At 37.8% G+C, this 17,152-nt stretch overlaps 1 protein-coding gene across 7 annotated transcripts in view; it reads left to right on the forward strand.

The window, feature by feature from the left end:
- The first annotated feature begins 816 nt into the window (after nucleotides 1-816).
- LOC108149087 (kazrin) overlaps nucleotides 817-17,152 on the forward strand; it is a 46,744-nt gene continuing 30,408 nt past the window's right edge. For 3 of the 7 annotated variants that reach the window (XM_041709847.1, XM_041709845.1, XM_041709849.1), the window contains exons 1-3: nucleotides 818-1,160; nucleotides 2,038-2,205; nucleotides 16,256-16,289. The gene's annotated coding sequence lies outside the window, so the exon portion shown is untranslated. Of the gene's footprint in view, nucleotides 1,161-2,037; nucleotides 2,206-16,255; nucleotides 16,290-17,152 lie in introns of those variants that run through there. The other 4 variants (XM_041709851.1, XM_041709846.1, XM_041709852.1 and 1 more) reach the window with 4 other exon arrangements.

A 17,152-nucleotide genomic window follows, 5' to 3' on the forward strand; every position in this document is an offset into this window, starting at 1 on the left:
TTCGAACCATAATTAAGTTATATCTGCAGATTTTTAAATTGATTTTGATGCTTTAATAACAAACCAAATTAACTTTCTTTCAAAATCTTACTATTTAACATTTTTTAAATGTAGTATTTTAGCAAGAAGATTTTCGGGATTTTAAAAAACATTAAACAAAACACAAGGACAAATACCGTACTAAATTTCCCAGAAATATCCAAAGCAATTTATATTAGAGAAAAGCCTTTTTAAAACATCGAGATAACTTTAAATATACCGTTTGCGAGTATTATTGTACATTTCAGCCCTTAAAGCCTTTGTACACAAACAATTTATAGACCCACTAGCTCTTAAAGCCCTTTACAACATTTTTTCTCCATTACTTTCTTAAACTGCAGATTCTGTATTTACAGAGCGACCCCTGTAGCTGAGTTCAGCACTTACCACCCAACCCCCGACGATCCACCCCCATAAGGGTCGGAGCTTTGAAGCTCAGCTTTGGGTCATGCGCAGCGGAGCGAGAGAGCGGGCACCAGAGAGCGACAGGGAGCGAAGAACGCCCAAGGGGGTTGGCCATGGCCGCCGTCCCACTTTTTGCCTTGTTTTTGCCAGTTTTGGGTTGGAAGCTCTTGGCCGGCGGCGCTGTTGCGTTGGCGTTGCGTTTAGTTGCGCCGGCTGTTTTGCCAAAAGTGGTAAAAGAGAGAGAGAGGGAGAAAAGAGCGACTCCCGCGAGAGAGAGAGAGAGCGGCCATTAAAGCTCAGCTCACCTTGCTGTAAAAACTAGCAAAGTTCAATTGTGAATTTTCATCTCGATGTGTGCGTGAGCGTGGAGTTTTTTTTTCGCCAGTTCAACGAAAGATGCTCGCGAGTGTGGTAGCGGATAACGGTAAACGGTAGCTCGAAAGACGGTCCATCGGCGGTCCATATAGCACAGTGTAGTGTAGTGTAGTGTAGTGTACCGTTGTGTTTTCAAGTGAAGTGCAGACGGGGGTTGCTAGCCAAAAGCCCATTAAATACAAAACGCTAAGAGCCAAAGAAAGAAAAAATATTTAGCCCGAGTGTGTCGGTTCAGTTTTTCTGTGGTGCGAAAATCTCACGAAAATATAAAAAAGAAAGCAAGAGGAAAAATTCAATAAAAACATGGCCCGCTAAGCGTCAAGCCGCACATAACAGAAAAGGTAAGGAGAGAATGGATCCACTGTTAAAAACTCCGATTTAATTTTGAAGATTCATACCAAAAATGGTCCAAACTTTCAAAAAGGCAGAGAGAAAAAATACAATGTACTTTTATGTTAATGTCCACTTCATTAGAGTGAAAACCTGCCAAGTTGGTTAATAATAATTTATATTAAAATTAATGTATTTTCTTACTATTTAAAAATGCTTAAATGTCATATTGATATGAATGATATCAAATATGTTTTTTATTAAATTATTCAAGCATCCGATCAAATTTCAAAGTTCACAATTTTACGATTTCAAAAATTATTCTTACACTTTTAAATTCCGATTCACTTACGGAAAGGAACATTATTATTATTATTAGGTATTGTTGTAAATGTAAATAGCTTATATTATATAATTAAGGTTCTTTGAGTCTTAGCTACTTAAGTACAACAAAGTTATATTGTCTTTATGCCATAATTAATCACCAGCCCATTAAAATTTAAAATTAAATTTTTTGAAATTGTTTCTAAAAAATAGTCTTGGTTGTATTTAATTATGTTTCAGCAAAAAAAACCAACGTGTTTTGCTGCGTGTGGTTCAGGTTTATGCAGCTCGAATAAACTCTTTCTTCACAAGACCGCGTTTTTTTTGTTGTTAAAACAAATCTCACAGAGCAGCAAGTGATAGAGTTTTAGTTTTCCGCATTTTCCCACTTTTTCAATATTTTTTGCGGCCGAGCCGCGGGCGTGGCTTCTCCTCCTTTTTTTTTTTTTGTGTTAGAAGGATACGGCATTTTGTTTTCAGTTTCTGTTGGCTCTTTGTTTTACCCCTCTCTTCCTGATAGACCCTCGCTATCTCTTTCTGTGTTAATTTGTCGTGCATTTGCAGCTGGAGAAACAACGTCAACAGCTAACTGGGGAATAACAAAACCCGCGTCCGAAAAACTAAAAACTAAACTCGGAAAAAAGCACGAAACGAAAAAGAAAAATAAAAACAAGCGCTCAAAGTTGCCCGCTTAATAAAGGATTTTCCATCCAGCTGGAATGTGTTGAGCGGGTGAGTTTTGCTCAAATGAATATTAATTGGCCGGGTTCGGTGGCTGCTGACTGAAATGAATGGCTGCCAAATATCTCAGTCTGCAGAGAATACAAATTAGGAAATTACCCCAAATAATTCCAGCAATTAGTAGTTGAGTTTTGGCGAGTAATTTGAAAATTGTATAAAATTTAAAATAGGCTGTGGCCCAGATTTTATATTGAAAATTAGTTTACTTTAATTACATACCAATTTTGACTTTAAATTAGTACTGGAAGTACCAAACTAAAATTCTATAGCACAAATAAATTAAGCTGAGAATGCACAGCTTAAATGTATTCCTTTGATAAATACTTTCAGATTACTTAACAAGTTTTGTAAACAAACTTGCTTCAGCACTTTAAGCTCAATTTTCACATTTTTCAGTTAAGCTCAACGACAAACTGTGAAAAGGGTAAATAATATATTTTTTGCTTATGCGAAAATTCAGTTTTCCCCAGTACTCTTAATTGGTGTTTTCAAAGCTAATTTATACATTTTTCTTAACTGTGGGCTATTGTCTTAGCAAATTGGATCAATTTTAATTGGAAATGTCTGTTAGCAAGAGATTTAAGCCGACACGTTCTACTCTGAGCCTTTTCAGTCCTTTAATTTTTGAAATCTAGTCAAATCTGCCTTTCCAATTTCCACTCAGCCACTCCCCCCGGATTTCGATTATATGGGCTCGTTCTGGGCCATAAAGCCTTTTTCAAAAGGTTAGGCACACACGCAGGGAAAACAGAAGCTACATCTATGTATATGCCTTGGGGTCAGTGGAAAGCGTGGTTGAGGGGGTGAATAAACAATGCTTGTGGAGTGACCACTGGACAAAAGCTGCTGATGGCCACTTGCATTCGGGCTGGGAAAAGGTTTCCAGCCTGTTGGCCACGATGCCAGGATAGGAAGGTCCGCCCTGCACAAATTTCCAATGCAAATTTTACCCAGTAGAAAACTCAAATCAGTATCAAACAGCCACACATGTGAGGGGGCTAAAGTGTCGGCTGTCGGCTAAACAAAAGAAAATACTACGAGGCGAATGCTGAAGTGCTTAAAATGCGTTTTGTCAACATTAACCCGAAATGGCCGGACGACAGATAAGCAAGTCAGTTGGTTTCAGGGGTTTCGGGGGGATGATTAATGCTGCAGAAATTGCTTTCGGATTTGCCAGCTAGCAACAGTCACAATGGGCCTTCCTGGAAGGCAGATTACGGATTTCACACCGCGACAAATTGATATAATATAGTTTTCTTTTATTTTATTTTTGATTTAAAATGCGAGATAGTGTAATTAAAATGGAAATAAATTAAGTCACCATTGAAACCCAAAAACATAGTGATAATATCTGATTGAAAATGATACATGGTATTATTAAATGAACTTCGATATTCTTATTCCACATTAAAAATGGGGTTTAATATAAATGAATTCTTTATTATTTTTTTTAAATTACACAATAGTTACACAAATTTATTTTAATGCTCTGGAGCGGGTACTAAATTGTGTTCCTAAAATTCGCAAAACTTTTCTAAGTGCATGCGAAACTGGTAAATGCACAAAGCCAAAGACGTTCCTCGTTTTGGGCGATGAGGGGGTGGGCGAGATGGGCAAGATGGGCAAGATGGGCGGGAGGGTGGCAGTGCCTGTTGCCCGGGCCAACCCTCTAGGATGCTGCAACCCTTGGGCCAGGATTCGCATCTCGCAAAGGCACGGCAACAACAAGCGACAAAAGGCATGAATAATTCAGCCGGAGAATGCATCTTGAAGATGCACAGAGCGCCATTGCAAAGAAGGCATGTCCATATTCCCTCCGACTGACGGAATAACGAGCATAAATCCCGGCAAAGAGCTCCGGTCCTCGAAATAATTGCTTTGAGCTGCACCCCTTGGCATGGAAATTCAACGCCGAACTGTGACACGAGTTTCCCGGCAAAGACTTAACGGATCCGCCGTAAACCTTAAAGCTGCCTTTATCGGATTGGACAGCTTAGTACATTAGGCGAATTATAACCACTGCGTGAAATAACCCCTTCGAACCACTCGAACGGGCGTGGCCTGGCCCCATTTTTCCATTTCTCAGCTTTTCCATTTAAACATTTCCACGCTTAGCACGTATTTCGCCAGCTAAATTAGATTGCGTGTAGCATGTGGCACCGGTAACAAAGGCGGCAGAGGTCGAAGCGCCGGCAGGTGCAAACTGCTCTGTCGACAGCTTTGGCAACCAAACCGCTCCCATTTATAAACATTTTCCGCGTTGCGTGATTCCCCTAACATCAGACTGCAAGTCCCGCCTCTAAAAGTTGGCTCAAACTTATGCACGGATTGGTAATCTCATGGCTGTAAATTAATAATGTTCCGACAAAGCCAACATAATCAAGAAAAATGGGAAGAATAAAGTAGTGAAAAAGTTAAACACTCCGAAGAATAATATATCAGTTTTATCCTGAACACGCTTGGTTTCGAAAAAATCAAAGGAGAAAAGCTAAAAGAAAAATCACAACGCCTCATTAATTTGATAAGAACGAAAAACAAGCAATAATACTTGAAACAAGTTGAGTTGCATTTAAAGAATAATAGTTTGAAAGTTAATAACTCAAGTCGCAATGCTTTATTGAATTCAATTGAAATTTTAAATATGGATTTTTAAACGAAGCCTTTATCGTTATTTCATTTTCCACAGATTAAAAAGCAAATATATTTATGATATATTCAAAGTACAACGAAAATAAATAAAACTGCAGTTATAAATTGTTATTTAATCCCCGATTGAAGCCATAAATAAGCTTATAATGCATCCATGGATAGAGCTGAAGTTTTAATTCTCAAATTCTGCCAAATACCCACACTGCTAAAAAAATTGGAATAGTAAAAATCTACATTAAATATAAAAATTAAATATGAAATAATTATGCTGAATGCATGATTTAATATTAAAAACTTAAATTAATGTGGAATAATATTAATATTCGACTTAAAATAGTTCCTAATTTACTTAAATGCATTTTATTTGAGTTAAATATGGATTAATTCTAAATTCAATTTTTTAGATATTTAAATCAGATTAAATGAAATATTTAACAAATTTTAAGTATTTTATTATAGATTTGTTGAAAATAACTAAAATTCGCAATGAATAAAATCAAAGGGAGAACATTTTTAAGTGAACACAATATAATTTATTTATCACCTTTTTTTAACCAGTGCATATATATTCCATGAGGAATTGGGTACAATGCAACATCAGGTTTGTTTCACTTTAAATAACATTAATTAAATTCATTATGAGTGATTTACTTTAAATTAAATGGAAGAATCAAAATTAAATTCAGGTATTCATTTTAGTTACCATCCTTAAAATGTTGAAGGTTTCTAATCGGAAGTGATTTAACCAAAAATCTTTTTATTTTACCAATTTTTCCCTCTAAAGTCTGTAAATACAAAGTTACATTTCAAACCAAAAAACCAAAGATTGTGGTTTTTACCTTTGCAGCGGTGCACTGATTTGTACTTTCAAAGAAAATCTGCGATAAATTTGCTTCTCAAGCTGCTATAAAATATTCATTGCCTAAGTTACGCCACTTGCCTGCGGACCAATTAAACTTTAATTGAATTACAACTTTTCGAATTCCTTGGCACTCACCCAAACACACAAGCGCACACGCGTGAGTTCAATGTCAGTTGTTCGTTGGTCGCCAGTGGGTTAATGATGCGCGACCGGGGCAAACGAAAGCAAAAGGCAGAAGCCAAAGCTTAAGATTCAGCTTCAGCTTCAGCCACAGCTGGAAGTCGGAGGAACCAGAGCAAGAAATCACAACCCACGCGAATCGACGAAGCGTCAAGAGAAATCATTTCATTATAGGGCAACCGACTCTATATAAGTTTTGCAGAGCAAGCCTAAGTGAATGAAAATGAAAAAGTGCTGGTGGCACACACAAGTTACGTGATCAGAATGATAAACCCGGGGTCAGCAGACATCGGACATACATCCATACACATACATATATATAGAGTGGGGCATGTGGGTGGTGCAGGCGGGCCCACAAGTGGCCAGTGGGTGACTGACGGTGGGTGGTGGCAGTTGAATCTAATAAATTTTCATTGTACTCGCGCTTCGCCGGATTCCCTTTCTATTATTCCGGCTTTTGTTTGATGGACTCAAAGCTTGAATTAATTAAATCGTCACCGCTTGTTTTGTTGTGCGTAAAAATGAGCGCATCCAAATCGAAGTCAAAATCCAAATGCGAATCAAAGCGAAATTAGTGGTCAAAAAATGTACGCTTGTCGCAGGATGGCATTATGAAATCCGTACAGCCCTAATGGGCCCGGCAGATGTCACCAGAGTTCATGGCTGGCAAATCCGGCGCAAAACAGAAATGTAATTAAACTTTTAATTAAATGAATTAAAATACCATCTCGATGACATCTGTGGGGAAATTGTCATAGCCCCCATGACAACGCGGATGTTGTTGGCTATAAAAAAATGTCTAAAGCTTACAGATTGAGGCTACACGGGAAATGTTTTTTGTTTAATGAGTGTCACATATCTTAAGTAATAAAAAAACACCTAAAATATTAGTGCTTAGGATTTGTTATAATGTAATAAAAGTATTAATTGGCATTTTAAAAAATTCGTAGTTATAGGTGTCATAGGCTCCCGAAGTCATAAATGTGAAAATTGGCTCATACTCTAATTATGTGTTAGAAAAACAGCCCAAACTAGCTTAAACAAATAGTTTAAAAGGCTAATTTTTTGGCTTTACACTAGTGTAATCAATTAACTAGAAGTAAGTCGTCTTTATTTTGTTTCGGTGTAGTAAGCTTCGTTTGAGTTCCTTTGAACTGCCAGGCTTTAATTGGAGACAAAAGAGGCCAAATGGAGGCACAGCTTTTTAAACGCGGTCAGCAAATGGGCGGCCACGCCCACGGCCCGTCCTCATTTATTAGTTGGCCTGCGGAGCGAAAGAGAGGCCGACAAAAGCGAAAAGGTAGAAGCGGCGAATGTGTAACCATAAACCACCCAGTTAACCACAAAAACGATTTTGGTTCACCTCTGTATATCCATGTTAGTGCCAATGGGTGGGTGGTGCAATTCCGGGAAGGGGGTGGCCAGGTACATTGTGGGTCATGTACTTTCAACCCCGGTTATCCTTGCAACAGGACCCACGAGTGATTGTCCGCACTTAGGCCCAAAAACTGAAGCCAATGAACTAAATTGAGCAGCAAAAAAGCAATAGCTAAACAGTGATGGATAGTATATAAGTACTTCCAGGTACTTTCTTTCAGCAGTTCTTGTCTTACTTTGACACCATAAATTATCAGTAACTTAATTAGTAGAATGCATATCTATAAAGTTAAACAATATACAACCCATATTGTATAGATATGCATTCTAAAAATTACCTGAACAGAAAATAATCAAAGGACAATAAAAATAATAAGCATTATTTAAAAAAACAAAAACCTACAAAGTGTTTAGTAAATATAATGCTTTTGACTTCTTGTTTTTATCACCCTTTGAATATTTTTCTTGTTGTGTATGAGACTGTAATTATACGTAGTATTTTTTCAACAATGTGGCTTCAAAATAAAGACAGAGATGGGGATAAAAAGGTTGAGAGACAGAGAACGAAGGACACATTGAAAAAGCAACAGTCTGCTAAACATGGCCCACTTGGCAGGGTTGTCAGGTTTTCGTTTATGTTCTAGTTCCCTGCTCCCCAACTCTGGTTTCATGTTCATTTTTCGGTAGTTTTATTTGCTCATCGCCGAGTGACATTTTGGCTGACGTTGGCGGACTTCCTTCCCCGTTTCCTTCCCCTTCCCTCTTTCACCCTCTCCTAGCACCATTTTCGTAACCCCCTTTTTCCCGCAGGGCAGACGACACGTGCTGTTGGCAGACGACGTGTTCACCCCTTCCACCCCACCCATGAAATACGCCCCCCTTTCGGTTTGGCTTAGCCGCAGTCGGGAGTTTGTTCATTATTTTGAGCTCGGGGCACTGTGGTTCAAAGTCACGAAAACGTCATTCATTCCAAACATAACTTATCTAGGTTAGACAACATGAAATTGCAACTGTTTATTGCATAAAGCGAAAAATTGCAAATATTCCATTTTATAAAACAAATACATAGTAAGCAAATTTTAAGTAAAATTGAATTGGTTGAATGCGAATTAAATTAATTTTCATGGTACCAAAATAAAACAAAATAAATCATTAATTAATTACACATTTTTAACATAAAAACTTGGTAAGTTTTAAACTTCAATTTAACTAAGTTTTACCATTTCATTAAAGACAGAAAAAGTGATTTCACGGAAAACTAGAACAAAAGATTGAAAAGAAAAAATGTGAATGAAAAAGTGGAATGTTTTTTTTAAGGTAGTCCTTGAAAATAAAACAGAGTTTCAGCCTTTGTTTCGCCATTGGATTTGTGTTACGAAAACATCGTTTTACTAGTTTTATTTGGTGCTCCACCACTGTTTGTTCTTCCCCCCTGGGTCGATTGTGTTTTTAATTTCTTTTGATGTATTAACCCCAGACACCTCCCCCGTTTTCCACCCTTATCGCAATCGAATATCACCCCGACACTCTCGACCACCTTGACACTGGCCATCGAACGTAAATTGTTATTGGCTTTTTATCTGGCCCAAACGTTTTAAATGCAGATTTATGCAATTCCCATTTGATGCGAATATTATTTCTGCCTGAATCCAAAGCCCATTGAATTCAATCAAAAAAAGAATATTGTTTACCCGACAAGGAATCCCAAACCCAAACATTCATCCATTCATTTAAAATTATTGACAAATAACCATAAACAACACGGAAGCAGCTGAAAAACTGTAAAAAATTTTAAAAATATTTTTTGGGGCTCCTGTTGGGGTGTGCCGCTATAAATTTGTGTTGTGCGGAAAAACCTTCTGGCTTAAGCCCAGTTGGACCATAAAAACTCCATCAGCACTGGAGCAATTCCATTAGCACGAAATGATTTGATGCGGTTTTAGCTCCTGTTATCTGCGGTCGAAAAGGGGGGTCATTTGATGGGGGGTTCCAGACAAGGAGCAGGAAGCACAAGTGGATTGAAAAGTCATAAAGTCATCTTCTGCTTTCTCATTCAACTTTTCATCTCCTTTCTTTCGCTTTGACTATAAAGCTTCCTTTCAGACGGGTTTTTTGTGTCTCTGGAGCTGTAAAATTTAAAGCTGTCTCTAGTATGCTTTTGTGTGCTTAAATTGCTTGGAAAATTTCACAGCTCGTTGCAGTTTTTTGAAGATGAGGATAACCCCAGCCGTCCAACCGATTGGCCAGGCTAATCACCTAATCCTTCCTACCACACAGCACCTGCACCCACCAAAATTGTGTTCTCTAATTGAAATATATTGTGGAGTGGTAGGAAATCCTATTATCTGCGATTCCCAGGCCCCCAGGGGTACCATTTCTCATTCCCAATCCCATTTGCAGGACCATAATGTGCAGTGGCCAAATGGACAGGCCTGAAATTGTGTCTAATAGATGGAGTGGGTAAATGGGATGATCGCCATTTGTATCGCAACAAAGGAAGTGTATTGTTTGATCTTATAATTAATATGCTGTAGGGCAGAGTTTGCCGCAATTAATAACAAACTTTTACATTTTTCTTGTGTCAGCAACAGAAATTCACAAATAACTATTAAAGAACAAAAACCATATACCAAAATAATTAACAAAATGATTGTTTAACATAATAACGTACTGCAATTGAACTTTTGGAAATTAAAATAATCTCAAACAAAAAATAAATGCCAAATATGTGTTTAATGATTATTATTCTTTGTAATTCTATGAATTATTTATGACGTTCTCTGTGGCGAGTCCGACTTGAAATAATATTTTGACTTTAAAATGCTAAAACTAAGACAAGATTAATTAAATTCGTAAAAAAACTTTTTGTGTCTTGTTACCATGTTGTAAATAGTACAGTAGTTATAAATTTTAAAAAAAAATGTTTTTTAACCATGCAAAGTAAATACAAAAAATTTTAAATATAAACTTTCGTATCAAAATTGTATCATAATAGTTATGAAGTATTTTGCATTTATTGAATATAATATAATTAAATGATGTGTTACCTTGGTAAAAAGGTATTTCAAACGATTCTTTTGAAGTAAATACCATATTGTCTCACATTGGAGAAAGTTTCACTCTGATAAAATCGCATTAGAGCCCAACTTTTACGTTACTTTTTCTCCGTGCAGCAGGAAAATGTCAGGATAATGTGAAACGTACACCTCCGAAAGCTTGGCGACAACTGCTCCTGGTGAGGAATTTAAGCACACATCAGGGGGGCGGTAAAGTGGGGATGGGTGTGGGTGGCAAATGCAGATGCAGCCGCGGTAGCCGCAAAATGCCAGGAACGCATAAAATGCCGACATTACCGTAGTCGCTTGGTCGTTGGGTTTCAAGGGGAGCACGGAGTGGAGGGAGGGGAGGGAGGGGAGAGTGGCGGCTTGGGAATGTGGGTATGGGGAATTTGATAAGCAACGGCAGCTGAAAAAGCGCCGCATGTGTGGACCAAAAGCTTCCGCTTGAAGGCGGACGGGGAGTTGGTCCTCGCAAAATGGAAAAGGAAATTGAGTGTGTGTAATGCGTACTTATGGCGCACATTTTAAATGAAATTTTCACTGGCACTACGCTTCCTGTCGCCTGACTCCTGTCTCCTGTCTCCTGGCTGCCTCTCATCCCCCTCATCCCCTTGCAACCTCATACTTATACGCTATATCCTGCTTCCCCGATATCCTGTATCCCTAGCTTCCGCTAAGCAATTTCGATTGGATTGAAGTGCGGCATGCGAGCAACAGGTGGCGCTGCTGGAGGACACACCTCGAGTGGGTTGCATATTTTCCCGGCTTCCGCTCGTATGTTTCGCATATTTTCCTGCTACCTTTCCATATTCCATATCCCTGCTGCCTTCAGTCCCTTCTCGTTTTATTAAATTCGTGCCTGTCTGGTCGGCCAAGTCATAGGGTCCTTCCGGCCAGGAGCTTATTCCCGCCAGTGGGACCGGCTTGCGATGGCTGCTTTCCCCTCCAACCTTCGCCCCGCTGCAGGCACAATTCATTTTTCATGTAGTCTCGAGGAAAAACACACGGCAAGCAGACAGAAATGGGTGGTGGCGAAAGGAGGCGAAAGAAATATAGCCCTAGTTGCGTCTTGGTCAAATGCAATATTAATTGGTTTCGACTGGAAACAAATGTTCTTAAATTCTTAATAAACATATATATATATATATATACTCACTTTTTAATTTTAATAAAATACTTGGGATATACTATTTTGTTTGACTCTTTATTGTATAAAAAATTATTTATTTACAAAACACTAAAAATAAGTCTCAAGTAATACCGTAATTACTTATTACCGTAATTATTTAACTACTACTTCTAGTAAAGAAAACTTGTTTAAAGATTTCAGCAATTCAATTTTAAACAAGAAAGAAAGCAAAATTCGGCAAGCCGAAGTTCATATACCCTTGCAGCTATTGCATGAATTAAATATTTTTGAAAACATTTAAATTATGATTTACTTGAGTATATGCTGAAAAGCATTGAAACTATGATGATTTGCAGCTCAATTATTAGATAGTTATTTTATATATATTTATTATTTCTATGGGAGCTATTTGCTATAGACGTCCGATTTTGATAAAATTTAAACCATAATTCTGAAATAATTAAACATTGCTATATGTCGAAGAACTAAACAAAAAATTAAGAAACAGCAAACTTATAATTTTTTTCATTTATTTTTCCGATTGTTCCTATGGGAGCTATATGCTATAGTCGTCCGATCCGGCTCGTTCCGACTTATATACTACCTGCAATAGAATGACAACTTTTGGGAAAGTTTCATGCAGATAGCTTTAAAACTGAGAGACTAGTTTGCGTATAAACGGACGGACAGACGGACGGACATGGCTAGATCAACTCGCCTAGTGATGCTGATCAAGAATATATATACTTTATAGGGTCGGAGATGTCTCCTTCACTGCGTTGCAAACTTCTGACTGAAATTATAATACCCTCTTCAAGGGTATAATTAAATATTCAGCTAAGTTGCTTATCATAAAAACCTTTATCTGTTCTACAACTATTTAAATGATTCTTCATAATTATTGTTGAATTGCACAATATTTAGAAAACTTAGATAGTTTAATTAATGCTTCTAATTTTTCTTCAGGGTTGTCTAAATAGGAATGAATATTTTCCATATATATTATAGTTAAATTAAATTTGTAAATTATATTTCTTTTTCTTGAATTTTCTGCAGTGCCTTTTTTGTCGTATATATTGCCACAATGCGACAAATTCCGAGCTGTGAATTCCAGAGTTCCTCTCCATCTTTCACTGGCCATGTTTGTTTTGTAGTGTTTCCTTCTGCTCATTTGCACTCGAGTCGCGTTCTGCCGCCTGCCATCGCAATGGAAAATAAATTTGTCAACTTGCAGTTGCATTCGCAATTCTCTAGTTTTCCCTCAGCCCGGAAAGCCACGAAAAAAGAGCAGCGTGAGCTTCATCTGTTCGCTAGTTTGTTAGCTTTTTGCCGTCAGCGGCTATTACACATTTCATTTTATTGTCACGTACACAGTGTCTCTTTATGGCTCATACGCCCCTTTAGCCAAGCGATTTCTATGGACTGGGATCCATATATAGAGCGTTTACAGTTGTCTCGACGACCAGAATCGAACGTCGAAGGTTGTTAACTATCGCTGGGTGTGGCCATTGAATTTAAATCGCTTTTGCTGCCAGTTGTAACGTTAAGTTTTCTTGTCCAAAATTAGTTTACATTCATTCGAATTTTGTGCAGAATTATGTCACTTAATTGATGGCAAGCAAGGAACATTTTAATTACATCAATGAGCAAGCATATTAAATATCAATTAGGTAATGCCGTAGTGCAGTATATGAAGTAAGCCAATATTTACTTGCAAGGTTCAAGTGACAATTTGCCTGTCTATTAAGTTATTAATAATCATACACTTTAATGTTTTGCGGCCAAGAAGTGAAAAGTTCTTGTGACTTGAATTAAATTGTGATCAAACATAAAACACTTCCCTTGGGACACATGATTAGATAAACATTATCATAGTTTTTATATTTTTTAAAATTAAAAGGTTTTGTTTAAATTAATTTCTCCTTGTATTTTCCGGGATTTTGGGCCATCACGTAAAAGCTTGAAAATTAATATTAAATTTGTTATGTGCTTTAATACAAATATGGTAAAAATATTTCATCTCTTAATCCGTAATAATGCTCTTTTTTATGAATCCATAATACTTTTTGAATTTAACTTCCAATTAGATAGAGGCATTAAGCAAGAAGCCAAATAAAACCCTCAACATTTTTTCTTGTAAGTACAAATACTTAGTATGAGTAAAGGAAAACTTGACAAATCCCCAGCTGCATTTAATTGCTAACGTATTATTAGGAGCCTAATGACCATCAAGTCCTCACTTAAGAAATTCTGCATTTAAATTGTAAATGGAGAGGAGAAAAACAGACTCGGTTTAAAATAAACTATACCTGTTCCAGCGATTTGCAGCTGCTTTTAACAACCGCTGCACATGCATTTTGAATGGCGATGAGGGAAAAAGTTTGTCATTTAATTCCGTCATTCGTTTTAAAAAAGTGTCCTCAAAAGTTGCTCAAGGAAAATGGTAAAACGCAAGCTGCGAAAACATTTGCTCTTTGTTACCAACAATTGAAAAACACCTGAAAAAAGTTAACTCCGGTTTAAACTTTGCGTTCGGCACGAAGCCAATTAAAATTCTATGGCATGAATTAGAGTGCAGGCTGCATTCACATTCGCGTCGCACTAATTCACTTTGCAGTTTCTTCCTGTAGTTACTTATGCCATCTCCACCAGCCGTGGAAAATAGTTTTCCTTCGCTTTTCCCAGTCGTTTTTCGGTGGGGGAGGATTATACGAAGGAGCATTACACGGAGCTAAGAAAAGGCAAAGCCAGGTGCAGGCAATGCCGGAAATATATAAAGGGGACAGAAGAGAAGCAGACTTATTGCATTACTTACGCTAAATAACCACTTACAAAGTGGCATTAGACGGCGGAGATGAACACGGCGAAAACTGATCCCGATGAGTTAATGACGGCGATGATGTTGATGCTACTCATTAAAGATATGCCACAAACACTCCCAACGAATACGAAATACCAACAGGTAGAGACGGTTGAAAGTTTCTGCACGGAACTTATAGGGAAAATGAGTCAGCCAAAACAGACCGAGGGAAATGCAAATGGAATGTGGGGAAAACCAAGGAAGCGTGCTCGAAATATGCATTCCAATACACGAATAATTCTGTATCTGCATTTTTGCGTCGTGTGTATCTTGTGTGCGGTTAAGCAGGCATACGAAATACGCATACGTATTTGGGAAGGGAAGTATCTCGGCGTTGAAAGCCCGGAAAAAACATCCTCTGTGTGTGATGGCTGTATGGTCTCGCCTTTGATTGAGTTTCCACTGCATGAAATTCGCATTGAGGGAATTGTTTTCCTCGCTGTTTGTTCAAAAATTTAAAGACTTTTATTCATCTGATTTTTGTTTGTTATTCAAGCCTGAAGTGCTTTCAACTGGAATGCTTGAATATACGGAAATTTAAACAAGGGCCTCAATTAAGTGCTAGATGCTTGAAAATGTAGATACTTCCATAAGTGAATTGTTTAAACAAAAGGGGAAAACAGGTTCTTTGTTGGCCGGTTGTTTAAGTTGTGTGGGCAGATCATCGTAGTCTCATCAAGTTTGAGAACAACCGACTTGTGTTTTATTTCGGTCTATAAATAATCTCAAGACATTGAATGTTTGTTTAATCTTCTTTTTCTCGAAATCTGATTGAGCTCCAAATGGAAATGCTATTAAAGGTACAAGTGGTTTGGACGAAAAGGCAGCAAATTTAACTATGTGTACTAAGCCTTTCCAAATGATGTTCCTTATTTAATAACTGAAAGTTTATGCCATGTCTGCTTTAACGAATGATTTATTTCATAAATGTTTTCATGTTTGAAAGTGTCTGATAACGAACAGCCACTCTAACTTCAATTCTGCACTGTGGTTGAATTTTACCGACCAACTTTTTTGTAGGTTTTCTAGCCCCCTCTCGTCGAGCAATCTCTTTAAGGATTTGCATTTGACTTCACTGCGAATCTGCTGGCGAAGCAAGTATGGCTCTGAAATCTAATATGGCAGAAAACCCAATTAAAAGGCTGCACCAGACAAGACCCCAGGAACAAGAGCGCAACAAAGGCGTCGGCAGCCTCGAATAATTTCTGGGCTGTGGCCCGACAAGTTTAATCTCTTTGCCCGATGCAGGCAGCTGTGCTCAGACAACTCGACTTGAATTTAGTTTGGTTTGGCTCGGTTTGGCTTGGTTTGGTTTGGGGAAGGCTCCTTGGGGTATGCAATTTATTTTTGAAATGGGCAAAATAGAAATAAATTACCACACTAAGAAAAAACAGATAAGTATCAGTGGAAGTGTAGTGCAGTACTTTCAAACTAAATGTTTTATACATTTTCGAACAGTTATTCACTCAGAAAACTACATAGATTCTTTGATTGAAGGAAAACATGTCCTAATTTTAGAAATAATTGCCATAAATATGTGCTTTTCATAAAAAATGTAGGAAAACATGAACTAAAACGAGACCCAAGTCCATTATGGCCTTAAACTTAGTTTTAGGTCATATATAACACATTGTAGTATTAACTTTACACTTTTTAATAGTAGCTATGTACCATTTTCTCTTTTTCGTAAGCTATACAACTTTTTTCATTTAAATCGAAGCTCTATATAAGATATAAGATAGTACGACCGTATTGTCGTTCAAAAAAAAAAATTGACTGGACAAACCCTACTCTTAACTTAACATTCATGAGAAAATTGGACTCAATATGTCGAACTAAGTAATTGCAATATTTTCTTAACAATTTCTCTCTCTGCAGCCATAAAATACGCCCTTCTCATGTTTGTTTTTATTATTTCATTGCAGAGAGTGTCACTAATTGAATGCTTATTGCTGCCTGGTAAGTTTATTGGACACGTTTAGTCGTGGGGAAACCGTTTAAAAAGGGTTCGGGAGGGGATGTCGACATGTGGGTTACTGGCTCAAGCGGGCTGACAAATACTTGGTCAAGTGCTTAGTAAATGCTGGCACTTCTTTTGTAGGAGAAAGCTTTTAGTGAAAGTGGATGGGATGGCTATATGGAAATGCCAACTTGAACTTTGATCAATAACAGCGAATTTGCCCTACCCAATTCCCAGTTCGTCCTCTTACTTTGGGTCATAAAGTGCTAGAAGAAAGAACTAATCGCTGGTCAACCGTAAAAGGGGTAGAAGGCCACAACAGGGAAAAGTTATGGCCGCATATAAAAAATGAAAAAGGGCATGTCGCAGGACACTGATACGGATACGAACACGGATAGAGGGGAATGGACGCACCACACATGCGGCTTTTGTTGCAGTTTCGTGTGACATCTTAAGTGCACATGGCTGCAGGTCGCTGCTTTTCCGGATCCGGCTGATGTTAAGCCACCGCTTACCGGACCCGCTTTTACGGCTGCAATTTGCCAAAGACAAAGCCATCGGAAATCTTGCCCTGCTGTGTGGTGCCATTCTCCCTTGTTTGAAGTTTACGCCAGCGGGGAGTTTACAATGTTACATTCTGCACAGCGAAGTATTCATAAAGATCTGATGGAACCGAGGAAGCTCTGGATTAGTTGGTCCTATTTGGTCAAAAGGAACGCGTGAAATGGTTTTAAATTGTTCAGAAAGAAGTGGGAATAAAAATTTTACGGCAGATAGTAAGATGTTGATTAAATTGTAACCGCATACAAAATAATTCTTCAACTGAAGCTTGCTTTATAGCCACAACTTAGCAATTGGGTAA

The sequence above is a fragment of the Drosophila elegans genome, unplaced genomic scaffold (assembly GCF_018152505.1).
Source record: "Drosophila elegans isolate 14027-0461.03 unplaced genomic scaffold, ASM1815250v1 contig_520, whole genome shotgun sequence".
Lineage (NCBI taxonomy): Eukaryota > Metazoa > Arthropoda > Insecta > Diptera > Drosophilidae > Drosophila > Drosophila elegans.